The 27,649-nt window shown below is 39.8% G+C and overlaps 1 protein-coding gene across 7 annotated transcripts in view; it reads left to right on the top strand.

Annotated features, from left to right (window-relative positions):
* The window catches only part of PDE4D (phosphodiesterase 4D), a 1,455,129-nt gene that overhangs the window by 265,763 nt on the left and 1,161,717 nt on the right, over window positions 1–27,649 (top strand). The window contains exon 1 of one of the 7 annotated variants that reach the window (XM_045040060.1): window positions 16,720–16,819. The exons of the other annotated variants lie outside the window; for them this stretch is intronic. The gene's annotated coding sequence lies outside the window, so the exon portion shown is untranslated. Of the gene's footprint in view, window positions 1–16,719; window positions 16,820–27,649 lie in introns of those variants that run through there. 7 annotated transcript variants of the gene reach the window in all.

The raw sequence follows: 27,649 nt of genomic DNA, 5'->3' as shown, positions 1-27,649 counted from the left end.
AGTAGCCCAGACGGGCCACACCACCCCACAGTGAATCCCGCCCCTAGGAGAGGGGAAGAGAAGGCACACACCAGTCTGACTGTGAACCCAGCGGTGGGCTGGGGGCAGACATCAGGTCTGACTGCGGCCCCGCCCACCAACTCCAGTTATACACCACAGCACAGGGGAAGTGCCCTGCAGGTCCTCACCACGCCAGGGACTATCCAAAATGACCAAGCGGAAGAATTCCCCTCAGAAGAATCTCCAGGAAATAACAACAGCTAATGAGCTGATCAAAAAGGATTTAAATAATATAACAGAAAGCGAATTTAGAATAATAGTCATAAAATTAATGGCTGGGCTTGAAAACAGTATAGAGGACAGCAGAGAATCTCTTGCTACAGAGATCAAGGGACTAAGGAACAGTCACGAGGAGCTGAAAAACGCTTTAAACGAAATGCATAACAAAATGGAAACCACCACAGCTCGGCTTGAAGAGGCAGAGGAGAGAATAGGTGAACTAGAGGATAAAGTTATGGAAAAAGAGGAAGCTGAGAAAAAGAGAGAGAAAAAAATCCAGGAGTATGAGGGGAAAATTAGAGAACTAAGTGATACACTAAAAAGAAATAATATATGCATAATTGGTATCCCAGAGGAGGAAGAGAGAGGGAAAGGTGCTGAAGGGGTACTTGAAGAAATAATAGCTGAGAACTTCCCTGAACTGGGGAAGGAAAAAGGCATTGAAATCCAAGAGGCACAGAGAACTCCCTTCAGACGTAACTTGAATCGATCTTCTGCACGACATATCATAGTGAAACTGGCAAAATACAAGGATAAAGAGAAAATTCTGAAAGCAGCAAGGGGTAAACGTGCCCTCACATATAAAGGGAGACCTATAAGACTCGTGACTGATCTCTCTTTTGAAACTTGGCAGGCCAGAAAGAATTGGCACAAGATATTCAGGGTGCTAGACAGAAAAAATATGCAGCCGAGAATCCTTTATCCAGCAAGTCTGTCATTTAGAATAGAAGGAGAGATAAAGGTCTTCCCAAACAAACAAAAACTGAAGGAATTTGTCACCACTAAACCAGCCCTACAAGAGATCCTAAGGGGGACCCTGTGAGACAAAGTCCCAGAGACATCACTACAAGCATAAAACATACAGACATCACAATGACTCTAAACCCGCATCTTTCTATAATAACACTGAATGTAAATGGATTAAATGCGCCAACCAAAAGACATAGGGTATCAGAATGGATAAAAAAACAAGACCCATCTATTTGCTGTCTACAAGAGACTCATTTTAGACCTGAGGACACCTTTAGATTGAGAGTGAGGGGATGGAGAACTATTTATCATGCGACTGGAAGCCAAAAGAAAGCTGGAGTAGCCATACTTCTATCAGATAAACTAGACTTTAAAGGCTGTAACAAGAGATGAAGAAGGACATTATATAATAGTTACAGGGTCTATCCATCAGGAAGAGCTAACAATTATAAATGTCTATGCGCCGAATACCAGAGCCCCCAAATATATAAAACAATTACTCATAAACATAAGCAAACTTATTGATAAGAATGTGGTAATTGCAGGGGACTTTAACACCCCACTTACAGAAATGGATAGATCATCTAGACACACGGTCAATAAAGAAACAAGGGCCCTGAATGAGACATTGGATCAGATGGACTTGACAGATATATTTAGAACTCTACATCCCAAAGCAACAGAATATACTTTCTTCTCGAGTGCACATGGAACATTCTCCAAGATAGATCATATACTGGGTCACAAAACAGCCCTTTATAAGTTTACAAGAATTGAAATTATACCATGCATACTTTCAGACCACAATGCTATGAAGCTTGAAATCAACCACAGAAAAAAGTCTGGAAAACCTCCAAAAGCATGGAGGTTAAAGAACACCCTACTAACGAATGAGTGGGTCAACCAGGCAATTAGAGAAGACATTAAAAAATATATGGAAACAAACGAAAATGAAAATACAACAATCCAAACGCTTTGGGATGCAGCGAAGGCAGTCCTGAGAGGAAAATACATTGCAATCCAGGCCTATCTCAAGAAACAAGAAAAATCCCAAATACAAAATCTAACAGCACACCTAAAGGAACTAGAAGCAGAACAGCAAAGGCAGCCTAAACCCAGCAGAAGAAGAGAAATAATAAAGATCAGAGCAGAAATAAACAATATAGAATCTAAAAAAACTGTAGAGCAAATCAATGAAACCAAGAGTTGGTTTTTTGAAAAAATAAACAAAATTGACAAACCTCTAGCCAGGCTTCTCAAAAAGAAAAGGGAGATGACCCAAATAGATAAAATCCTGAATGAAAATGGAATTATTACAACCAATCCCTCAGAGATACAAACAATTATCAGGGAATACTATGAAAAATTATATGCCAACAAATTGGACAACCTGGAAGAAATGGACAAATTCCTGAACACCCGCACTCTTCCAAAACTCAGTCAGGAGGAAATAGAAAGCTTGAACAGACCCATAACCAGCGAAGAAATTGAATCGGTTCTCAAAAATCTCCCAACACATAAGAGTCCAGGACCAGATGGCTTCCCAGGGGAGTTCTACCAGACGTTTAAAGCAGAGATAATACCTATCCTTCTCAAGCTATTCCAAGAAATAGAAAGGGAAGGAAAACTTCCAGACTCATTCTATGAAGCCAGTATTACTTTGATTCCTAAACCAGACAGAGACCCAGTAAAAAAAGAGAACTACAGGCCAATATCCCTGATGAATATGGATGCAAAAATTCTCAATAAGATACTAGCAAATCGAATTCAACGGCATATAAAAAGAATTATTCACCATGATCAAGTGGGATTCATTCCTGGGATGCAGGGCTGGTTCAACATTCGCAAATCAATCAACGTGATACATCACATTAACAAAAAAAAAGAAGAACCATATGATCCGGTCAATTGATGCAGAAAAGGCCTTTGACAAAATCCAGCACCCTTTCTTTTTTTTTTTTTTAATTTTTTTTCCAACGTTTTTTATTTATTTTTGGGACAGAGAGAGACAGAGCATGAACGGGGGAGGGGCAGAGAGAGAGGGAGACACAGCATCGGAAACAGGCTCCAGGCTCCGAGCCATCAGCCCAGAGCCTGACGCGGGGCTCAAACTCCCGGACCGCGAGATCGTGACCTGGCTGAAGTCGGACGCTTAACCGACTGCGCCACCCAGGCGCCCCCATCCAGCACCCTTTCTTAATAAAAACCCTTGAGAAAGTCGGGATAGAAGGAACATACTTAAAGATCATAAAAGCCATTTATGAAAAGCGCACAGCTAACATCATCCTCAACGGGGAAAAACTGAGAGCTTTTTCCCTGAGATCAGGAACACGACAAGGATGCCCACTCTCACCGCTGCTGTTTAACATAGTGCTGGAAGTTCTAGCATCAGCAATCAGACAACAAAAGGAAATCAAAGGCATCAAAATTGGCAAAGATGAAGTCAAGCTTTCGCTTTTTGCAGATGACATGATATTATACATGGAAAATCCGATAGACTCCACCAAAAGTCTGCTAGAACTGATACAGGAATTCAGCAAAGTTACAGGGTACAAAATCAATGTACAGAAATCAGTTGCATTCTTATACACTAACAATAAAGCAACAGAAAGACAAATAAAGAAACTGATCCCATTCACAATTGCACCAAGAAGCATAAAATACCTAGGAATAAATCTAACCAAAGATGTAAAAGATCTGTATGCTGAAAACTATAGAAAGCTTATGAAGGAAATTGAAGAAGATTTAAAGAAATGGAAAGACATTCCCTGCTCATGGATTGGAAAAATAAATATTGTCAAAATGTCAATACTACCCAAAACTATCTACACATTCAATGCAATCCCAATCAAAATTGCACCAGCATTCTTCTCGAAACTAGAACAAGCAATCTTAAAATTCATATGGATCCACAAAAGGCCCCGAATAGCCAAAGGAATTTTGAAGAAGAAGACCAAAGCATGAAGCATCTCAATCCCAGACTTTAGCCTCTATTACAAAGCTGTCATCATCAAGACAGCATGGTATTGGCACAAAAACAGACACATAGACCAATGGAATAGAATAGAAACCCCAGAACTAGACCCACAAACGTATGGCCAACTCATCTTTGACAAAGCAGGAAAGAACATCCAATGGAAAAAAGACAGCCTCTTTAACAAATGGTGCTGGGAGAACTGGACAGCAACATGCAGAAGGTTGAAACTAGACCACTTTCTCACACCATTCACAAAAATAAACTCAAAATGGATAAAGGACCTAAATGTGAGACAGGAAACCATCAAAACCTTAGAGGAGAAAGCAGGAAAAGACCTCTCTGACCTCAGCCGTAGCAATCTCTTACTCGACACATCCCCAAAGGCAAGGGAATTAAAAGCAAAAGTGAATTACTGGGACCTTATGAAGATAAAAAGCTTCTGCACAGCAAAGGAAACAACCAACAAAACTAAAAGGCAACCAACGGAATGGGAAAAGATATTCGCAAATGACATATTGGACAAAGGGCTAGTATCCAAAATCTATAAAGAGCTCACCAAACTCCACACCCGAAAAACAAATAACCCAGTGAAGAAATGGGCAGAAAACATGAATAGACACTTCTCTAAAGAAGACATCCGGATGGCCAACAGGCACATGAGAAGATGTTCAGCGTCGCTCCTTATCAGGGAAATACAAATCAAAACCACACTCAGGTATCACCTCACGCCAGTCAGAGTGGCCAAAATGAACAAATCAGGAGACTATAGATGCTGGAGAGGATGTGGAGAAACGGGAACCCTCTTGCACTGTTGGTGCTAATGCAAATTGGTGCAGCCGCTCTGGAAAGCAGTGTGGAGGTTCCTCAGAAAATTAAAAATAGACCTACCCTATGACCCAGCAGTAGCACTGCTAGGAATTTATCCAAGGGATACAGGAGTACTGATGCATAGGGCCACTTGTACCCCAATGTTCATAGCAGCACTTTCAACAATAGCCAAATTATGGAAAGAGCCTAAATGTCCATCAACTGATGAATGGATAAAGAAAATGTGGTTTATATACACAATGGAATACTACGTGGCAATGAGAAAAAATGAAATATGGCCTTTTGTAGCAACGTGGATGGAACTGGAGAGTGTGATGCTAAGTGAAATAAGCCATACAGAGAAAGACAGATACCATATGGTTTCACTCTTATGTGGATCCTGAGAAACTTAACAGGACCCCATGGGGGAGGGGAAGGGAAAAAAAAAAGAGGTTAGAGTGGGAGAGAGCCAAAGCATAAGAGACTGTTAAAAACTGAGAACAAACTGAGGGTTGATGGGGGGTGGGAGGGAGGAGAGGGTGGGTGATGGGTATTGAGGAGGGCACCTTTTGGGATGAGCACTGGGTGTTGTATGGAAACCAATTTGTCAATAAATTTCGTATATAAAAAAAAAAAGAAAGGAAATAATGGAAACTTGGAATATTGGGAAGGAAAAAAGAACATGATGAGCATGTTGAAATGTTACAGACTTAAGTCTTATAAATTATGTTTGATGGTTGACAAAATTTATAATATTCTGATATGATTCTAAATACATGTAGAAGAAATATTTTAAGGTTGTTATAAATGCAGGAGGGTAAAGGAATGTGAAGATAGGTTTTTGAAATTCTCTTGAACTGGTAAAATGACACCACCAGTGGACTGTGATATGTATGCATCATGTAATACCTACAACAACTGCTAAAATAACTCTGCAAAGAGATATATTCAAAAGCTTTATAGATAAATCAAAATAGAAATCAAAAATATGTTCAAGTAACCCATAGGAGGATAGGATAAAGGAACAGAAATGGAAAACAGATCAAACAAAAAATAAAATGGCAGACTTCAGCCTTAGCATATTAATGGTTATATTGATGTGTATGATCCAAATGCACCAATTAGAAAACAGAGATTGACATTATGGAATAAAAAGTATGATTCAACTATATGTTGTCTATAAGAAGCACACTTCAAATATAGTGATACAGGCAGGTTGAAAATAAAAGGATTATTTAATCAGGTAAACTTTAATGAAAGGAAAGAAGGAGGTTTATATTAATATCAGATAAAGTGGACTTCAGAGCAAAGAAAATTACCAGAGACAGAGAGGGTCAGTATGTAATGGTGGAAGAACTATTTCACCAAGAAGACATAGCATTCCTAAATATGGATGAAGCAAATGACACAGTTGAAAATATGGAAGCAATAATTGATAGAATTGAAATGAAAAATAGGTAAATCCACAATTAAAGACGTCAACAACTTTCTGTCAATAAGTAATAGAATACCTTACTTAGAAAATCATCAAGGATATGGAAGAAGTTAACGGTTTCCTCAATCAACAGGATCTGATCAGCATTTAAAGAACATTCCATTCAACAACAACAAAAAAGACATTTTTCAGCCTCTATTGAAATTAGGCCGATATAGATAATATCTGAAAACACAAAAAAGCTAAACAATTTAAAATAATTAAAATGAGACAAATGTGGTTCTCTGATCATAATGGAATTAAACTAGAAATCAATCACAGAAGGAAAACAGGAAAATCTCTAAACACTTGGAAACTAAACAACATGCTTTAAAATAATTCATGAGTCTAAGAGGAAATCTCAAGGGAAATGAAGAAACAAATCCAACTGAATAAAAGCAAAAATGAAACATATAATTTGTGGGGCACAGCCAAAGTGGTCCTGAGAGGGAAATCTGTAGCACTAAATGCTTACATTAGAAAAGAGAAAATGACTCAAATCAATAATCTAAAGTCTCACTTTAAGAACGTAGAGAAAGAAGGTAAAAATCAACCTGAAGCAAGCAGCAGGAGGGGAAGAATTGGTTTTTGCAGGCTGATTGGAGAACAACTTAGTATTGCTTATGTTAAAAAATAAAATTTATTAAAGAATATTGTGACCTTCAAAGTGCCAATACCCAATTAAATAAGAATCACCAGTAAATGAAGTTAATAACTTGAGTTGATGGTGTCTGTGATGACTAAGATAACAATTACTCATGGTGACCTTTTTTTCCAACCACAACCAAACATGTCTCTGGAAATGAATCACTAAGGATGAAGCTGTATTTTTCTTCCTGCTTTGATTAATCAAATTTAATCTTACATTAGAGAACACTTTAGTAATGAATTTAAGCCACTGCTTAGAAGATAGTTGCTACTCATGTTTTCTTATTTATGTAATTAGGAGAAGAAAAAATAACTTTACCAGTAGTTCTCAACATTGGCTGCAAATTTAGAATCATTTAGAGAGCTTTAAAATATACTGATGCCTGGATTCCACGTAGGGAGATTCTGATTTAATTGGTCTGTGGCAGAAGTTCTCAAAATATGGTCTCAGACCTGCAGTAGCAACAGCAATTGGAAACTTGTTAGAAATGCAAATTTACAAGCCTCACTCCTGACTTAGCAGTCTGTGTTTTAAGAAGCACTTCAAGTAATTGTGAGTCAGTGTGTGTCAAAATTTAATGTGCATATAAATCTCCTGGAGAATCTTACATAAATACATATTTGGGTTCATGGTCTGGTATGGTGCCTGAGATGATTATTAACAAACTCCCATAGGACCCTAATGATGATGGTAGTTCACTACAAGTTGGATAACAAGGTTCTACAGGACATCTAGACATTTGCACTTATAAAAACTTCCCAAGGTTTTAAGATGAGAACTGCCAATAGCCCATGAAACTTACATGATCTTTCCAAGGTTATTTGCCCTTGACATTGTGGAGTCATGGAATAGCACTTACTCCTTATTCTCTTTAAAGTAATGGTCACTGACTGTAAGTTGCTTTTCAGTTGCCTAAGAATCCCAGTTGTGATGGTTTCATCCCTATTCCCAGAACAAATAATGAATATACTGATATCTATGTTCCTCTTATTCTTCTCCCCTACTCCCCTCCACCATCATCTGCCTGACCCACCATCTTTCATGGTTTTCCTCTTCATTGCCAGCTAATAATTGGCTAGTGGGATAGAGTAATCATTCCAGCATATTGGAAGAGAGTTAGGTCTCTTCCCTTTAAGGTAACATGGATCTTGATACAATGCCCTAAGACCAATATGTTTAGAGAATTCTCTTCTCCTTTTAAACATTCTGACTGGGTGTGCTTATCTGCTTCAGTGTTACCAAGAAACATCCATGTTCTGACAATTTGAACTCCACATGCTCAGGTCAGATCTCTCTCTGTGAGCACTCATTTACTGGACATCTTTCCTTAGATTTATCCAAGTTGCCTCAAACTCATTGTGCTCCAAATAGAGCTCATTTTCTCCACCATATCTGTCTCTCTTCCTGTATTCTCTATCTCAGTGATAAGTAATGTGGGACTCATGTTTTACTCTTGTGTGTTATTCTACTCCAAATGGAACTTAGAATCTGTGGATTCTTTCAGTCTTGAATTCATCCACTTTTCCCCATAATGATAGCCACTACTCTGGTTCAGGTGGCCATGATATCTTCAACTGCAGTGCCCTGACTTACCTGTCTGCCTTCAGGCTGCCTATTTTCCATGTGGCATCTAGAATGTTTATTCTTGTCATTTCTCGTGTTTAAAATGCTTCTGTGATTCTCCATTGCTCTCAGAATTAAGTCTAAATTCCTTAATATGTGACTTAAAAATAATTAATAGGATTAAGATGTACAAACTTCCAGTTTTAAAATAAGTCACAAGAATAGAAAGTACAGCATAAGTAGTATAGTCAATAATATTGTAGGAACTTTGTATGGTGACAGATGATGATTACCCTTATCATGATGAGCATTTTGTGATGTATATAATCACTAAATCACTACAGTGTTCACCTGAAACTAATATGTCAACTATATTTCAGTTTAGAAATAAATAAGAAGGGTCACCTGGGTGGCTCAGTCGGTTGAGCCTCTGACTTCAACTTAGGTTGTGATCTTGCAGTGCATGAGTTCGAGCCCCATGTCTGGCTTTGCTGCTGTCAGCACAGAGCCCTCTTGAGATCCTCTGTCCCCCCACTTTGGCCCTCCCCCTCTTGCGCTCTCACTCTCAAAAATAAATACTAAAAAAATAAATACAAATAAAAACAACCAAGTAAAAGTCATTAAGCCTTCAGTGCTTTGCTCACCTTTCCTGGAATTCTTTCCATCTTGATCAATGCATTTTCCATCTGCATTTTCTCTGTAAGCCTTTGGGTGGGCGATGCCTCTACTTAGTGTCTTTCTATTCTCCCATGCACCTAATCCTCACTCTCCTTTTTGGTAAGGTACTGTGTGTGAACAGATGCCTTCCTTGACCCCAGCATTCTGAAGGCCTTACATACCCTTTTATTATGCTCACTGTTGTAGTGATCACACCGAACTTCATTTCCCTCCTGTTTATCTTCCTCAACAGTTTCTTAAGTGCAGGGACTGTCTTCTTCACTGTGTCCTTAGATTCAAGCCCAGTGTGTTCATTACAGTCTATCTTTAATAATAATTAATAAACAAAATTTCCAGTAATTTCCTTTTCAGAAGAAAGGAGCTTACCATGGCAAATCAGTGAGAGAGCAGTTTCCAGGTATTTGGAACTGTTAGAAATACACAAATCACATTATATGGAATGGCTTCTCTGTTCATCACAGTTGTCATCTTATTAGAGAGGAATATTTGAGAACATGTCCTAAAGTAAGGGGAGGAAGAGTCTGGGTAGGTTGAATGGCATATTTTCTTCTTCCACGGTATCATAATTCTAAAAAGGACCTTAGTTAGCAACTGTGTTATTTATATGCTTACAGCAGTTATTTATTCTTTTTTTTTTTTATGTTCCATTTTCTTCCAGAACCAGATGGAGATTCTGGTTTCACTGACAAAATTCTGTATTCTGAATTCTCACCTTTTTGTTGTTGTTGTTGTTTGTTTACTGGTTCTTGGGTTGTTTGTGGTACATTGCCCGGTATACACTTACTTAGTATTAGGGCAGAGGAGAATAAAAGTCCTTCAGGTTACAGAGCCAACACTTTACTTTAGTGAGTGATGAACCTATGCCATTGTAAAAGATCTACAGATCTGTGGCATCTCCTTTTCCAGGGAGCTGTAATTGCAAACTTTGAAGGAAATGCCAGGTTTAAAAAGATTATAGTCCATTTCCTGTACATGTATTTGCTTAAAGAAATTTTGTAACATAATGCCAAGTTTAGTGAATATACAGTGAATGAGTAAGTATATGGATTGGTGAGACACTTGGGCCTAGCATCCCCAGGGCCTTCTGTCATTCAGTATTTCATTAGAATTCTGTGCCCCAGCGGCCATCTGGCTTTCACTGCTTCTTCTGATGTCTGTTTTCTCAGATAGTCTTTAGCGAATCTGCAGAGCACAGTTTTGGTGGTGACTTCCATGTGGAGGGTTGATGGTCCCTCTCTAGGCCATATCGCAGTACAAATTAATGTCACTGCTTGTCTTATAGGGGGAGCCTGGCACACTGAGATCCCCTGGGGTGTTTTTCCCCAGGCTCTTGCTCCCTGATTTGGGAACTAGATGCGGTTATTCTTCCGGACTTTTCGTTACACACTTAGACCTGGGATTCGCCCTCCAATCCATTTCTTCCTTCTACATCTCTGTTTATGTAAATGATTTTTTTCAGAGTTCACCTCAAGTTTTATTTTCTCCTACAATTAGGGCATAGGTCATAGTTTTGAAATGCTTTGCCATTCTTCATACCGTGTGGCACTCTCTCAAATTATTTCACGTTCCTTTCACTTTGTATGTAAAAGGATGGTCTAGTGTAGCCTATAACTCAATTTGAAGCCATTTAAGTGCCATGCTTTGTTTGAAATGATACATCAAACTCTTTGTACTGTATTTCCCACTGTCTTATCTGAAAACCAGGTTAGCACAGGCAAGTCCTGGGGTTATTAGAACATTCTCCTGACATTTTCTCTGGCTTTCAAAATTACTTGATAGGGATTTTCTGTTTTGTGGGGATTATGCCTCTCTGACTCTCATTAAGTAGTTAATCTTCCTCTTACCCAGTATGGGACTGTGAAAAGAAAATCAGAAAATGAAATTGGAAGATTAGAGGTCAGAAGAAACTGGTTAGCTTCTTTGTTTCTTTAATTCCCGGTTGCAGGTAAAGAATATGATCAATTACATTTCTCTGAGCTTGATCTGCACTTTCTTCAACTTAATACCATCAGCACCTAGTTGGTATCAGTGCCTGGCATGTGAAAAATGCCTTCACTGAATAGGTTGATCACATTATGGAGGATAGCTATAAAAAAAATTAGCAACCTCATAATAAAGTAGAAATAACATCAGTAGCCTCCCTGCCAACTGGTCACTGTGCACAGCACTGATTCTCTTTGGTATCCTGAAAGCAGTAAATGGAGAGGGGAGCCTGGATGGCTCAGTTGATTAAGCATCTGACTTCAGCTTCAGTTCTTGAGTTCCAGCCCTGCATCAGGCTCTCTACTGTCAGCACAGAGTCCACTTTGGATCTGTTCTCTGCCACTTCCCCACTTGTGCATGTGCACTCTCTGTCAAAAATAAATAAACATTAAAAAAAGAAGAATGATGTAGAAATATTTGCATGGTAAATAAGTAGAAGATGACAGTAATTTGTTTATTTTTAGAGAGACAGTGGGAATGCTAGTAGGGAAGAGGGGGGGGGAGAGAGAGAGAGAGAGAGAGAGAGAGAGAGAGAGAGAGAGAGAGAGATCGAGAATCTTAAGCAGGCTCCATGCTCAGCACAGAGCCCAGTGGATGGATGTGGGACTTGATCCCACAACCCTGGAATCATGACCCAAGCCAAAATCAAGAGTTGGATCCTCAGCCAACTGAGCCACCCAGTCACCCCAAAGATGACATTTTAAGTCAAAGTCCAGAGTTACTGTTTTGGAGTTGCATGTAAGGACTGCATGGTTAAGTGGAGGCCCCATTGAGAGACTCTCTACTTGTTATTTCCAATGGCTTTACTCTGTCATTAGAAAGATTAAAAGAAATCTTCACTGAATTAGAATCCTAGGTGACCTTCTTCGGGAAATAACGCTCTGGGCCCATGACATGTAGAAACGTTTTGCATGTTAGTGACGTTGACTTCTGTCTTCTGTTTTCCCCTGGCACTTAACTTGTTTATCTGAAATAAAATTGATTAAAATGACCCATAATAAGGAAAAGTAAGTTATAAGAATAGACATAACGATAAAAAATGTAGTATGAGCTTTAAAAATAATCTGGGTTATATAGTCATGATTATGAAACATTATTCTGGTCTGAATGAAGCATACTGTCCAGCTTCTATACTTGATGTTTATTACTAATACCTTTCAACATGTGTAAACTAAGAGATGATATGCCAGTGAGTTCTCTTGGCCCTGCCTTCCTGTTTATGTTATAAATTTTTTTTAACATTTATTTATTTTTGAGAGAGAGAGCATGAACAGGGGAGGGGCAGAGAGAGAGGGAGACACAGAATCTGAAACAGGCTCCAGGCTCTGAGCTGTCAGCACAGAGCCCGACGTGGGGCTCGAACTCACGGACCGTGAGATCATGACCTGAGCCGAAGTCGGACGCTTAACCGACCGAGCCACCCAGGCGCCCCCCTGTTTATGTTATAAGTTAGAGTCCTAAATTACAGTCGTTTTTTTTTTTTTGCCCTTTTGTTACAATTAAAAAACTATCTCAATAATCACATCTGTGGTTATTATTTTTGCAGTGATTTCGGAGATGAGACTGCTTATTTTCCCATCTCCAGACCAGCTTCTCAGCCTTACTTCCTTCTCTTGGTTGTGGTATATTTGATCTTCAAGTCATGAAAATGAGAAATCTCAGCTTCATCTTGGTCTCTCTCCTCTGTCTCTGAGCTACTGACTCATGGTAATTTCCTTTTGGCATGTGTTTTACTTCTGGACCCTGTGTCTAGCCTCACTTCATTCAGTTTCTCAGATAATAACCTTTTACCTAATCACCAATCCTTTGGTCTCTCCTACTATATTTCATTTCCTCCACTGTCATAAGACAAATAGCAGTTGTGCTATTTTTGTGATCAAAATCTGCTATAGCTCCCTATTACCTTCAAAAATATAATAAAAATTTGGAGACTGTTCATTGGAAAATGTTGCATTGTTGATAATGGCAACACATTAGAAACAACATAAATGTTCAACAACAGGGGGCTCATTAAACAAAACATAATTTAAACCTTATGGTGAAATTTATTTGACCATTAGAGGTGTTGGTTTTGAAGAATATTTAATGTGTGTGAAATGTAGCAGAGCATAATATTGAATATACCATCATAAATATGAAATACAAAAAAACCTTTGTTTATATAGATGTTTTCCTTTTTGGCCACATTTTTCACATTTTCTATAATGTTTTTATAATCAGAAAAACTTTCTCTAACAGTCAGGATGTGGAAGGGAACTTAGGAATTATTTAGTTTAGTTGTTTTTAATATATTTTTGGACCATAGACCTCATTGAGGATCTGATTAATGATAAGGAACTTTTATCAGAAAAATGAACATCTGACCACAGACAAAAATTTTGTCATATAATTTTGGCGGGATTTTAGATCACAGATTAAGAAAAATTTTAAAGTACAATTTTCTCATTGAGGAGAAAATGCAGGGTAAAGATTGGCCAATTCTCCCATAGGGGAATTGTAGGAAGAGTCCAGACTAGATCTTGGGTTTTTAGCATTTGCCCTGAAACTGAGTTCTCCAGAGACTTGGGATCGCATTACAAATATTCTTCCAGTTATATGCTTCTTATGGATGCTCTGGAAGGCTGTGAGGCACCAGACCATACTTGAAGAAGTTCTCCTTTACATCTGTGGAGAGACTTCAGGGTGGTTGTGGTTGCTGCTGTTCAAGGGAGTGGCTCCCCTGCTCCTCCTCCCTGTGAGACAAGGTTTTATTACACCAAGGGGAATAGCTTCTGAGTCATTGATGACTCCTAGAAGTAAGCATATATAATGTATGTCTGGGAACAGACCTTTTAGATACCTTTTACTTTCTTATTCCTGCCCTCCCGGCCATACTTTATGATTTTATTGTGTGCACGGTGATAGGCTTTTGCTTTGACAATATTTGTTTTCTTCTCTTATCTGGCAGTTTCCTTTATGTGAGCTTGAGCATGTTAATGATGGCAGGGCAGGACACGACCTCTGCGCTTGGGTCATTCATTGTGGTGGATGCCATAGTAGTGCCCTGCCTGGTGCCTGAATGGTCGGCAAAGTACAAGGCTAGAAAAACCTCTCTTTCCCTGGCTTTGGGCAATTCTGTCTTCACAAAACCTTCAGCTAGGCAGTGAGGAGAAAACACTACCAGTACGAGCAACACATTCAGTAGAGCCTGCCTTTCAACTGGGAATGAAGGGAGAGATGCCCTTACTTTGTCAGAAAGCCCTGAAGGGCCCTGATAAATCTTGCCACAGACAGCAGATTTTGTAGATAAAGGAGGAGTATTTTCTTTGGTGCAATAAATCTGCAAACATAGATCTAGAAACAGCTGTCTGATAATTTTTTGCAAGTTGTTAAGCCCTCTACAATCTAATCTCTGCAGAGAGCCTTGAATCAAAATAGAGGTTGGAATCCCTGCATTGAACAAAGCAGTGGTATAAAAGGTAAGAGAACATAAACATTTTTTAGTACTTCCGAGTACCAGGACTGGGAAAGGTACTTTCACAGTTATTGTAACATTTACTGCTGGGGAAATGCTGTAGTGTACCTGGTGCTATCCTTATTTTATTCATGGGGAAACTAAGGCTCAAAGGGTAAATGTTCTGTCCCAGGGCACGCAGCTAAGAGGCTAAGCTGAGTGTATCTGCTTCCAGCTCAAGTTCTTTTTCCTGTAGAATAAGTAGCCCATATGGTGGCATATTGTTTTGGAGTGTCCTAATTTTCTTTTATGTGTATGTATATTTGAAATATTTTTATTTATGTACTGTAGTCTCATTAAGGGGTGCCTGGGTGGCTCAGTGGGTTGAACAGCTGACTTTTGATCTGGGCTTAGGTCATGATCTCACAGTTTTGTGAAATCGAGCCCCACATTGGGCTCTGTGCGGACAGAGTGAAGCCTGCTTGGGATTCTCTGTGTCCTTCTCTCTCTGCCCTTCCCCTGCTCTCTCCCCCTCTCAAAATAAATAAATAAACTTAAAAAAAATACAAGTTAGGAAATAAAGGGGCACCTGGGTGGCTTACTTGGTTAAACATCTGACTTTGGCTCAGGTGATGATGTCATGGGTGGTGAGTTCGAGCCCTACCCTGGGCTCTGTAGGACTCTGTAGAGTCCTACATTGGACTCTGTAGAGAGTCCACTTCGGATCCTCTGTCTCCCTCTTTCTCTGCCTCTCTCTCTCTCTCTCTCAAAAATAAATAAGCATTAAAAAAAGCAAAGAAAAAAAAAACAGAAAGGCATAAGCATACACATGTGCATGCATACACCCAATAGTCCTATCCTGTCCACTGCTACCTGGTAGCTGCCTGGTAGGATAATGGGCCTTGATAAAGGTTTCCTTTCTTCTCTCTGTTAATATACTCTTAGATTTATTTTTCCCAGGCCTTTCCCCCAAGCAAATTCCTGATGTTATTATAATTAAAATGTGTATAATTACATTAATTAGTTAATACGTAATTGTTAATTAATATAATCAGTTAATTATTTTTTGCCAACTGCTTCATTCTGTCGCCTAGTTGAGTGATGTTCTTCAGCTGTCATTTCAATACAAACTTTCTGGTGGTAGGAGATGCAGGAAGAATGAAGCAGCCCCTGGGTAGTCTGGGCAGAAACCAAAGGGGTCCTGATAATACTATAGGCTTTTCTTCAGTCCTCTTGGTGGCCTCTAAAGGAAAAGGGTCAGGACATTATCATTTGGCTGGCAGCACAGAAGAACAGAGGGATGGTTTTTGGGTAGGCACGGAATACAAGATCAAATGCGTCTGGTGACTTTGTATTTCCGCTTCACCGAGAATCCTAAGAAGACGGATAGGTGTGACTTTCAGAGCCCTTCGTTCTACCCTCTTAGAAATGAAGTTTTAAGTTTATTGAGTTAGGTTGTGTATGTATAAGACTGGGCCAGGGTAAGAGAGGGAGGCCTGATGCGGGTAGCTGGCACATCGTGTGGATGCTGTCATAGTTCAGCAATAGAAACCTGGAGGCAGCTGGGGCTCTCGCCCTTCCCACAAGCTCCCCCCCCCCCCCCCCGTGAGTATCCTCCCCACACAGGCTGCCCGAGGGTGAATGTGCAGCAGCCTCGGAATCTGCCCACGTTGTGGGGTGCAGAGTAAGAAAGGGGAACAAATTAGAAATACAGAGGCTATCTGGAGGCTGACCTTTTTCTTCGACAGAACCTTGAGATTTCTAGACTTTTGAACTTTAGGATTTCCTTCCTTAACAAATCTTAAGAAAAAGTAGTCTGATTCCACTTTCTGTGTCTCTTGAAACTGCTTTCACGGGGTTTTCCATTAGCCTGCTGTGGGGAAGCAAACTGCACTGTTTGCAAGAGATGTTAATGTCTCTAAATAGTTTTTTTTTTTTTTTTTTTGTCTTTCTCCCTTCCGTTTACTGATGTTAACATTGTGTTCAAGGCAGGAGCGTCTGCTCCAGTTGGAGCGTCAACAGTCGGCTCAACCCTTGAAACATCTGCCTGTTCTTCCTGTCGCATGTAGCGCCCCACTTCCTGCCTTCTGCTACTTCTCAGCAAGCCTGGTTAGGCAAAGCACCCGTCCTCCTGTGTCTGTGTGCAGCTGCTTGTGCCAAGCTGTCGGCTCTCTCAGGAGAGACCAGCATTCTCTGAACTTCTGTGCCTTCGTGATGTTCACTGACGTGAGTGGGGCTTTGTGTCTTTACTAACTTGAAGTGAATGCACTTGTCAGAGAAGCTGCTTCAGCAAGCCCCTTACCCTCCTCTGCCATCCCAGCACTCAGCTTGGAAAGGTGGCATGGTGTCCCAGAACAAGTATGGCATTTGGTGAGGAGCAGTGTGTTAGCATTGGACCTGAGACATAGGTCTCATAGGGTGGCTCCTGAGACCCATCATTTGCCTGGGCCGGGTTGCCGTGTCAGGGAAGGAGGAGTGGAAGAAAACAGGGAGGCTTTCCCAGGGAACATTAGTAATCCCAGGGTTGGACCTTGGACTGTCTTATGTGCATCTGTGTGATAAAGTTCACTATTATGTCCTGCCTTGGCCTGTGGTAAAACTGGCCCTAAACGCAAGTTCCCTGTCCTATTGTGCTCCTGTGGATAAGGCACTCTGGCCAAACGAGTTTTCTTATCACATGAACCGAGCACAAAGTCGGCTTCACCTTGAGTGGTGGGCTTTAGTTCCCTGCCAGCTTATGGAGTTTTTCAAACATGCCAGTCCCATCTTCTTGTGGCATCATCATCCTATTGTCATGATTGTTACTACAAAACCTGTCTCCCATAGCCTCTGCTTGTTCTCTCTGTTCCTGAGTGAACCCCCGTGTGGCCTTGTGTGGCAAGCAGTGGCCGGCGCTGGGCTATGAGCAAATGTGCCTAGAGAACTGTTGTGGGTCTCAGGTATTCAGTATTGGGTGTTATGTGTTCAGTGCTCCCCGTATCCCGAGGGTGGAAGCCTCACCCTCACCATTGGAGGGAAGGAGAGGTGATCAGAATACCAGAATGCACTGTGCCTGTTATTTTCATTCTTGGAATGTATCAGGTTGTGTTTCCACTTTCCAGCTATTTGTCCTCTTCTCTGTGAACTACACAGAACAGGGAACCTGTCTGTAATTGTCATCACTAGACCCGTGGTGTCTAGCATAGTGATGCCTGGCCCTGAGCATGTACTTGATAAATAATTGTTGAATAAAAGAGTGAGGGGCGCCTGGGTGGCGCAGTCGGTTAAGCGTCTGCCTTTAGCCAGGTCACTATCTCGCGGTCCGTGAGTTCGAGCCCCGCGTCAGGCTCTGGGCTGATGGCTCGGAGCCTGGAGCCTGTTTCCGATTCTGTGTCTCCCTCTCTCTCTGCCCCTCCCCTGTTCATGCTCTGTCTCTCTCTGTCCCAAAAATAAATAAAAAAACGTTGAAAAAAAATTAAAAAAAAAAAAGAGTGAGTGCATTTGAAGGCCCCTTTCTAGGTCAGGAACACAGTATATGTTCTCTCTCTCCAGCTATCGAGTTTAAACAGTCTATCAAGTTCCATGATGCAGGACGGAGTAGGGGTGTGAGCCAAGTGCCCAGTTCCCTGCTAACTTTTCCAAGTTCCTCCAACCTCACAGGTATCCCAGTAACGGGAAGAATGGATCCTGAAGACATAACCCACATCCCTAGTTTAAAGTCAGTGTCAGATTGATGTGCTTTTGTTGATACAGACTTTGCTTAATGTTGCTGATTTGGCAACCAGCTTTACTTTCCACCTTCTGAGGCATCTTGTTCCATTTGCCTAATGAAGTTGAAAGGAATTTAGTGCCTGTCTCTCTGAATTTCATTTTGCCTGGGCTCTCTTCTCCAATTTTAATTTGTTCATGGAGCAAGCTGGTGCCCATAAATGAGAGAGGATGGGGGTGGCTTGAAGAACATTCATTCCAGCGTTTTTGTGATTTCTTTAGCTTAGGTACCATCTTATTGTTTTGTACTGAGGTCAAATTAGCACACAGAATTGTCTCAGGCAGATGAGGACAGAACCATCTCTGGAGAATTTGGCCTCTCTCATACTTGGAGAAATCTATCCTTGATTACCCTTTGGTTGTTTTCATGAAGATCTGAGCTTGGGGGGAATCTGAATATCTTTTAGATCCTCGGTCTTATTTTGTGGGGCTTATCTTTAGTGCGTTGCCACTTCTGAAAATTTCCCCATGTTTTATCCATCCTTCTCAATGTAAGTCTCACCTTTAAAAAATTAAACTCATATCTGTTCTCCTCTGGGGAGTCTTTCCTGCATTTATCTCTTTGTTTCCCTTTGAGAACACCCCAGGTTTTTTAGTTTATTATTTTTCACATGTGGTAGCACCTAGGTTGTTAATTTTGTTCATTTTTGCCTTCCAAAGCCAAGGACTTGGAGGCATTTCCTTTTCCTTTCAGAGTGCTTTTCACAGCACTACTCTGGTCATAGGCTTTGTCAAGATTTGCTGCCTGATGGTGTGATAGTAGGAAGCAAGTAGGGATGCTTCCAGGAGGGTGGGGGTCGTTCATCAGGAGACAAGACAGCAAAACTGGTGTGAGTTGTGTGACGTCACAGTAAATGGATTCACAAGGCATCCTGTGCTCTGTATGTTGAAGCAGTGGAAACACCATGAAGAATTTTCTTCCAAGAGCAGTTTGGCCAGGTAGCTTCCCAGATGTTGCTAAATTCTGTTTCAGCTGTTTTGTGGGGCTCACGTTAACGTGTCTCCCAGTGCTAGTGGAGACGACGCTGGAGGTATTACTCTTCTTGTCGTTTGTTCTTTGCCTGCATTTAGAATCTGCTCTTGCAACATTACTTCTCTCACTTACGGAAACGGGCTTAGCAGTTGGAGGTGCAGTGAGTTAGAACTTACACAGAGCATGTGGTCATTGTTGCCTCGGGTGAGAAGGAGCAAAGGAAAAGAGCAGGGAGGATGAGCCAAATCGTTATTTTAGTGTTTTGATTTCCAGTAAGGCAGTAGATGTTAAAGGTGTTTCCCTGCCAGTTACCCTAAAACATCTGCCTTAGAGATTTAGTAAAACTCTCTCTGTGGGGTGATTGGTTCTGAACTTCATTAACAGCGGCTTGGTTGCTTGAATGAAGTGGGTGTAGCACAGGTGGGTTAGCACAGAGGCAATACCTCTGTGTTAGCAAGCAAACCCACCTCAGCAACCAGCGCTAATTGGCTCCCCCGGGAAGTCCCAAGAGAAGCTGTCAATCACCATGCCTGGTTTTTTGTTTATAATTTGTTGTGATTTCTCCTCTCCTGCTCCTTCTCCACCCTCATCCAGACTGTCTCTCCTTGTGCAAATAACAAATGGTAGTCCCGGAGTACAAAAAATTAGAAAGTCGAGGTGCATCTTACTTTGATTCCAACTGCATTTTGTCTCTACATTGTATTCTCCCCAGGGTTATCTTACAGAATGAGAGGTGAGACTTATCTCTATGCCACCTTCCCCTCATTACCCCTGGTAGTTTGAAATAACACCCTATCCTCTGGGAGGGATGCTCTCTCAGGTGCATCTGACAAAGCTAAGAAGTACTGTTGAAATCTAAGTGTACAATGTAAGTGCATTTTAGAAGGTGATTTCTGGTTTTACTAATGTGACTTGCATTCTATTCTGCTGAACACTGGAGATGATCCTAGAGTCTTTGATATTTTTGTTAAATCATTATATTTTAAGATTAAATCACAGGACAAGGAAACCCTTTCTTTCTGTAGGATATTAGATTTAAAATAAAAAATGGCTTCCTGTGGTCCAAGGACTCTTCTGATAAGAAGATAATGATCATAGTAGGTACAATTACTAAACACTTCACATATGAGGGACTACCATGATCCTGACTTTATAGGAAGCAATTGAGGGTCATGGGTCAAGGTCCCACAGTAGGTAAATGTCAGGGTGTGTGACCCAGAAGGGAGAGTCAGGATTTGACATTGGGTACCCCTGACTCCAAAAGCCTGTACTCTTAGAAGCTGCACTGTGCTGCCCCTTTTCCTGTCCAAAGTCTTTTAGCCCCACTTCGAAATAATTGAAATTAGTTATTAGACCAGGTGTTCTTTCCTTTGTTTGAAGGTCAGAACCATCTCAGTCGTAGTTAGCTAACCATTCTTCAGTTGTGCTATTTCATGTTGTGTGTTCAGGCCCATAATGAGTTAGTATTGTTGATCTATACAGGTGATGATAAGCTTTGTGGATAGTGATGGTAGATCACATGAACCTTAGCATGCATATTTCCCTGCTTTGTTTCTTGCGCTAAGAAGGAAGGTTAGTGAGGGGTCCAAAGAGCTTTGTGGAGCAGTCTATTCCAGGATTATGCAGACGGAGTTGAAGTTCAGTCTCCCACCCAGTGACAGGGCATGATTAGCACCAAGAGGACACAGAGAGAACTTAAGCTTTTTCAGGTGAGTGTGTGATATTGGACAGTAGGTTGGGGGGGATTCAAAGGAATAACCACTTGTGGAAACATTTTTATGTATTTCCTGCACACATGGGGCCCCAAAAGTTGTCTATTTCTTCTTATTATGTACTTAAAGATATTTTTCTTTTGGCTTGTGCTTACGAGAGGATTTAAGCTTGATCAATGCAAGTTAATTTTTAAAGGATCATCAAAACCTCTAAACCTGTGGCATTATCCTTAGGTTGTAAGTGTTAAACTCAGTCCACCCCCTTGTTTCATAAAGAGCAAAATTAATCTGGAGACCTTTAGAGCTAATTAATTTGGATAAGCCAAAATCTTACCTATTCTTATTTTAAATGAGAGGGATTTTAGTGCTGTAGTTCTTTTCATATTGTTCTAAAGTAAAGTTAAATTGAATAGAAAGGTAGACAGGTTAGTTACACATTGAAACTCCTCTAAAGCCTTCTCAGTATCATTTCCTTTTAGCAGTTGATTATACAGAGAGACTTAGGGAAGGGTACATGGGAGAAAAGGAATTGGGTTAAACCTTCCTGGGTTCTGACTTGGAGTATAAAAATTGGTTCTGAAAATCAAAGTTTGGAACATTAACTGGAGCACCACTTCTCTAATGTACCTTGGTCAGAAGTTACCATCCCAGGATTCAGGGTTGTTTCTATTTGGTGAAGAAATGGGATGCAAAAATGCACATGTAATTCAAATCATACTTTAGCCACAATTTTTACCTTCTTCTGTTGTATCCTACATCCCCAAAATAAATCTCTCTTGGAAAGAACTCAGTATAATAACTTGTTTCCAGTCTTCTTCCATTTTCATGTCTCCCCATAGGATAGACAGAGGTGCCAGTAAACAATAAAATGATCAAAAGACGAGACAAAGGAGTGGAATAGGAGGCAGAGTCTCTCGATAGCAGACAGAAAGGATGGCCAGCCTCTGACTCACAGCCTGTCTTGAAAGATTGGCAATGACTTTGAAATTTTATCAAGTCCATCTCTTTTCCTTTAGGCAGGACTGTGTTTGTATCTTTCCCAGTGGATGATAATCTGTCCTATTTTTTTAATGAACTTCCAGTGTGGAGGGCACCAGCCCTCTCAGGAACTCATTGTGAAGGTAGATAATTTTCAGGGAAGAATTCTGTTATTGTTGATTTTTGTTGTTCATCACCTCCTCTGGGATGATCAACTTTGTAGGAACAGAGTTGCATCCATATAAAGTCATTGTCTCTGGAGCTTAAACAGAGTAACAGAGAACTTTACTACCCTAGAGAACAACTAGTCTTATCCCTTCACTGTGACTGGTGTCTCCTCCACATTGAGAATGTAGGCTTTTCTCTTTTAAATTCATGTTGTATTGTTGAGTTCTTTGCTCTTTAGACCTTCCCAGTTTTTGCCAACTCTGTGTATTGGTAGTGTTTCTTTGCTCTCTGCTAACATTTTGCTGTTTTTGTCCTCAATACCTAAAATTTGTGAATGCTCTTGTTGTCTGTGATGTCTAGGCCATAGGATTAGCATGAAAGTGACTCCCAAGTTATGGGCTCCAGCCCTGTTTCTGCCACAGCTACCAGTATGACTTGGGGTGAGTAACTTTACTAAGTATCTTTGAGTTTCATTTCATCACTGTTAAATGTGTGGCTGGTTTAGAGCAGTTTCTCAGTGAGTTTTCCAAGGAATGTTGATACATACAATGTAAGAAATGGTCCAGTTTTTAAATAGGTGGTGGTGATGCTCATGGTGATGGTGCCGGGGTGAGCACAAGATTAAACTTCCTCAAACAGATTTTTTTTTTTTTTACTGGAAGACTTGAGTCTTTAAAAAAGTACATTGTTAATCATCAAATCTTCAGAAGAGGTTTCCTAAATTTATCCAGTTATGATGCCTTTCTTCCCCTTTAGTACTACATTCATGTCATCTACTTTGGGCCAGGTTCAAAGTAATCCCTTTACTACTTATCCTAAAAGGGGAATAAAACTGCCAGAAGAGTGTTCAGGGCTCTCTAGTTTATGCATTCTGTGGTTCCACTTTTGCTTCATGAGCTGTATGAGGGCAGGGGTCTTTTCTTATTCATCCTGCATAAAGAGGGTCTAGTTTAGTGCTTGGTGCCTACAAGATATTTAATAACTGTGCTGATATTTAAACTGTTGATAAAGGGAAGAAACTGCCTTGAAAATTTTTGAGCTGCTTGTCACAGAAATTGTTATTAGAGACTGGATTTTTGAAATGAATGGAATTTGTAGCCAAGATGATACGTAAGATCAGGAATTTATGAGAGTTTCCTATGGTTATAAATACAGTATCACAATAACATTACTCATAGATAATCTCCAATAGGTTAGAAAAGGACAAAGTATAGCTTTGTAGGCAGTTTTTATTGGTAAATTCCTTTCCTTGGTTTGAATAAAGTTTTTGATCACCTCGAGTCCAGATTCCTCCTGGGCGCATGGAATTACTAATCTGGAAGTCCAGATTAGCAATACATAAAGAGGGACAAGACCCCAAGAAATTTACTTCATCTGTGATCTTGTACAATGCCACTGTGTCGTTAGGAATTTCATTCACTAAATTTAGGATGAGTTTGTTTTTCTGTTTTGCTATTCCATTACTCTGCTGTATTTCTTACAAGTTTTTGGAGAGCTCAATATATGTCTCATATGCATATATCTCTCCTTTGATACATAGTGTTTTATGATTACAGGAAGAACTCAGTAAATATTTTCTGGGAAAATTAATAGATGAATATGGTGGCTTTGACATTTTTCCAATTTACCATCGAAAGTTAGATAGTAAATATGATGAATTTATGCGTAGCAGAAGTTCAAGCATTGAAAATAGGGAAAAACAGGAAAAAATTACCTATCATTCCACTGCCAGAGAATAACTACCATTAAGACTTCAGATTATTTCCTTCTACACATACTGTATACAGAGGAATTTTTCATATAGAGTTATAATTGTGTCATATATATAATTTTGTGTCCTGTTTTTTTTTTCACTTGAAATGATACAAAGTGTTGATCAACATTAGATGTACTATTTTATATGTAAGAAATGTTTCACAAGAAAAATTAAAAAAACCATAGAAGTCCCAGGTGACATGATTTTCACAAATAAAATTTTCACATTTTTCGTGTATGGGTTTCTTAAGCATTCATTCTTTTATAAATATTTCTAATTAGGCTTTTTCTCCATTTTATTTGTATTGAATTATTTTGCTATATGAAAGGGCTGTGGTAAGCATTTTGGGCATGAGCCCTTTCTTGGTTTTCCTTGTGAACATTTTCAAAACATAATGTAACTATTGGTGAACTGCTTTTCAAAAATTTATACTGTTATTTCTTCTCTCTACCTACCAGTGTACCAACATTCTCAACTCATTGCAATTTCACCAAGAATGAATATTTTTTTTAAACTTTTAAAAATATTGATTAACTTTCAAGGTAAACGGTTCCTTATTTTGTTTCATTGTGTGGTCTTATTAGTGAGCTCCAATTATTCTCCTATATTTTTACACATCATTTTTATTCTTTTATGAACCGTCTATTCACACCTTTTTATTTATTTTTCTTAATGGATTATATGAATGCTTCATTCCACAGAGTGTGCTATTTCCTGCAGGTGTGAATACACACAACATCGTTTTAGCTGTTGCCTGAGCATGTGTAAGCAGCAGAGTGAAGCCGCCATCACTGTGGGCAGCCAGAGCAGGCTGCTGTGGAGACTGTTTTGTAATGCGGCACCTAGGAGGGAGCGAATTACTAAACAGCCCCCCTTTTCCGTTAGGTTAGCATTGCAACAGCCAGTCTTGGCTAGTGAGGTGTGTGTGCCAGGCTTCATTCTTCCCTTTGTGTCAGCTATTATTAGACCCAGAAATTGCCAGTAAATTGGGGCTCTGGGCACATTTTGGTTTATGCTGCAGTCTGAATTCTGAAGTGTTGCAACTACTCAATATGGTTTGCTCTTCACTTGAGCAAATTGCCAACAGCTTGTATGTGACTCCTTAAGAATAACGAGAATCAACCTCATTTTAGGAGTGGGGACAGATTGTGTCTGTATTTGGCAACCCACATTCCACTGCAGCTGGGATTGCTTAAGACACTCCATGGAGGTGAGGGGCCGTATTGACAGAGAAAATGTCCATTTTGTCTGAGGGGCTGCTGAGTTTTGTCAGCATTTGTTGGCAGTGACGCTTTCTGTAGCATGGCTTCACTCTCCAAAGCACTGGACGTGACACAAGTAATGTAAGATCGCTGCAGTCTATTTCTGTCCTTTGTCATTTTATGAGGGAGCGAAGTGCTAAATGCCTTCAGACAGAACATTCTAAGGACTCCTTGTGAAACAAGACAAACTTGGAAAAAAATATATCAAATAATGCAGATTGTATATTTTCTTATACTAATTTTTTTGTCTTGCATGAGACACTCAGAAATAGTTTGAGTGTTGTTAGTGCCACGGAAATAGTCATACAGCAAAGAAAAGAAAAGCTCTTTCCACTGAATAGCAGAGATTTTGTGTGGGACAATTAAGAATAGGTGGAAATGCTTGGAGAGTCTTTCCTAAATTCTATTTTTATCATTTTTTTCCCTTAAGATTTAATCTTTTCAATGACTCACTAATGTAGATAGCATTAATATTCCCCTTTCACAGATTAGGAGCTGGAGGCAAAAAGATTAAAAGACTGCACATCTCATTACCGGCTGAGTCAGATTATGTCTAAACATCACGATGACATAGTCTATATTATTAGCAACTAATAAAAGTGCTTCTTGCACTTTAAGTTTTCTACATAATTTTACACATGATACTGCACATGCATTAGTAGATGGCTTTGAAGCCCCAATCAAGTGATGGCTGCAGTATTATAGGGAAGGACACCATAGAAAAGCCATGTGTTATTACTGATTATAGTTATTTTTACTTTAGTTGGAAAGATAGGTGAGTTCTGGCAAGAGACATTCTCTGTGAAACACTTCTTTCGTCTGTAAACTGGAAGGAATAAATAATGCTGCACCTTGCAGGGCTGGACAAGATAGCATCTTTGACTGACTATCCAAAGAATAATATATTTCCAGTTGTGTCTTTGAGGAGGTAGGGATACTGACATATGTATGAATGAGCATGAGTAGGGTATAATGGCATAATGACGGTATCATGGGAAGAAATCTTTTTTTTTTTTTTTTTTTTTTTTTTTTTGCCTCTTAATGTAATGTTGACATTCTGGGTGAACCTTGGACTCTGTGGTTGTCAAGGACTCTTAAACCAAGAACAAAGAGATCATTTCTGCTTTCCCACATAGTGATGTTCCTCCTTTGAGAAACATTAGTCTCTGCTTTGGCAGTGGTATATTATCTTTTGCTTATCATGCCTACCTAACAAATAATTTTAGAAGGGTATAGCAAAAAGAGTTTTATCTAAGAGACTTTTCAAGGAATCAAGGTTGCTTGATGATTCTTTTTGGAAGCATGGAAGATTCTTAAAGCATAGTGTCTTTATGGCTTGTTAAACTAGCCCTTTATTAAACTAATACTTGTGTGAATTATTTACCATTGAGTCAGGTTCCTTTTTGTTCTGTCCATTTACAGGCTAATGTGGGCCATATTGTTTCTGAAATATTAACAAGGTCATTCTAAATCATTATTCTGGAAATCAATACATGTGGCTTCTTTAGATTTAATACTCTTGACTTCAGTACTAATTCCAGGTATGTCAGGTGGATGTTATTATCTGAATAACTGTAAAGGTAAGTTAGTATTAATTAACATAATTGTGCCTTTCTCTTCATAATTATTTTTTTGCTAGAATTGTAATAACAGTGTTTCCCATAAAAACACCACCTGAGGTGTACCTTCCTTTCTCATAGGATAGCTCTTTACTTTAAAGCTGAGATGGCCTTTCAACTCTGAAGCACCTCTGATTTTCCAGAAAGGACTAATCTAATGCTGTGAAGCAGACGAAATCCTTTTAACATATTCCCACTTTATGGCCAATGCCAGAAAAACATTTATCAGCCTATTGTTGTTTTAAATGCTTACAAAGAGACCACAGAGTAAGAAAGAGATAGTAACAACCCCTAGCATGCCTGGAGAATGGCCTGTTCTTTTATATTTGTGGAGCCCTGTGTCAAGAATGAAAATGTCTAAAAGTTAAGTGCGCTTACTCAGAATCTCTGGGGTAAGGTGCAAAGAGCTTGTGCTATAGCAGCCCAGATTAAAAATTAAATGATTGAAACCAGCAGAGCATCTGTTACCAGTATTACAGTGGGAGCTTTCTGGTTAACTCTGTGCCATCTTCACAATTTCCATAAATTGGTGTTGGAAACTAACATCCTTTGGTCTTCTAGTTGCTGTCCATAGCTCCTAGTAAACCATTTGCTGGTGAGCTGTTTCTTCACAGTCCAGTGATTATTGGCCTTCCAAGGCATGGACTTAATCCATCAATGTGTGATCTAGTCTGTTCAGCATCCTAGTCAAGTTCCAAGTGGTAGGAGTCAAATCCCACTGCCATTACATATCTAGGCTTTGCCCCTGAGATGTGGCATGGGGTGCAAAATAGAGTCTAGGAGTGGTACATATACTATTTACTGATGGGGAGGATCCATGAAGAGGAGAAGGGGCAAGCCC

This window comes from Felis catus, chromosome A1 (assembly GCF_018350175.1).
Source record: "Felis catus isolate Fca126 chromosome A1, F.catus_Fca126_mat1.0, whole genome shotgun sequence".
In the NCBI taxonomy this organism is placed as follows: domain Eukaryota; kingdom Metazoa; phylum Chordata; class Mammalia; order Carnivora; family Felidae; genus Felis; species Felis catus.
This window is presented reverse-complemented; position numbering and strand designations above follow the sequence as displayed.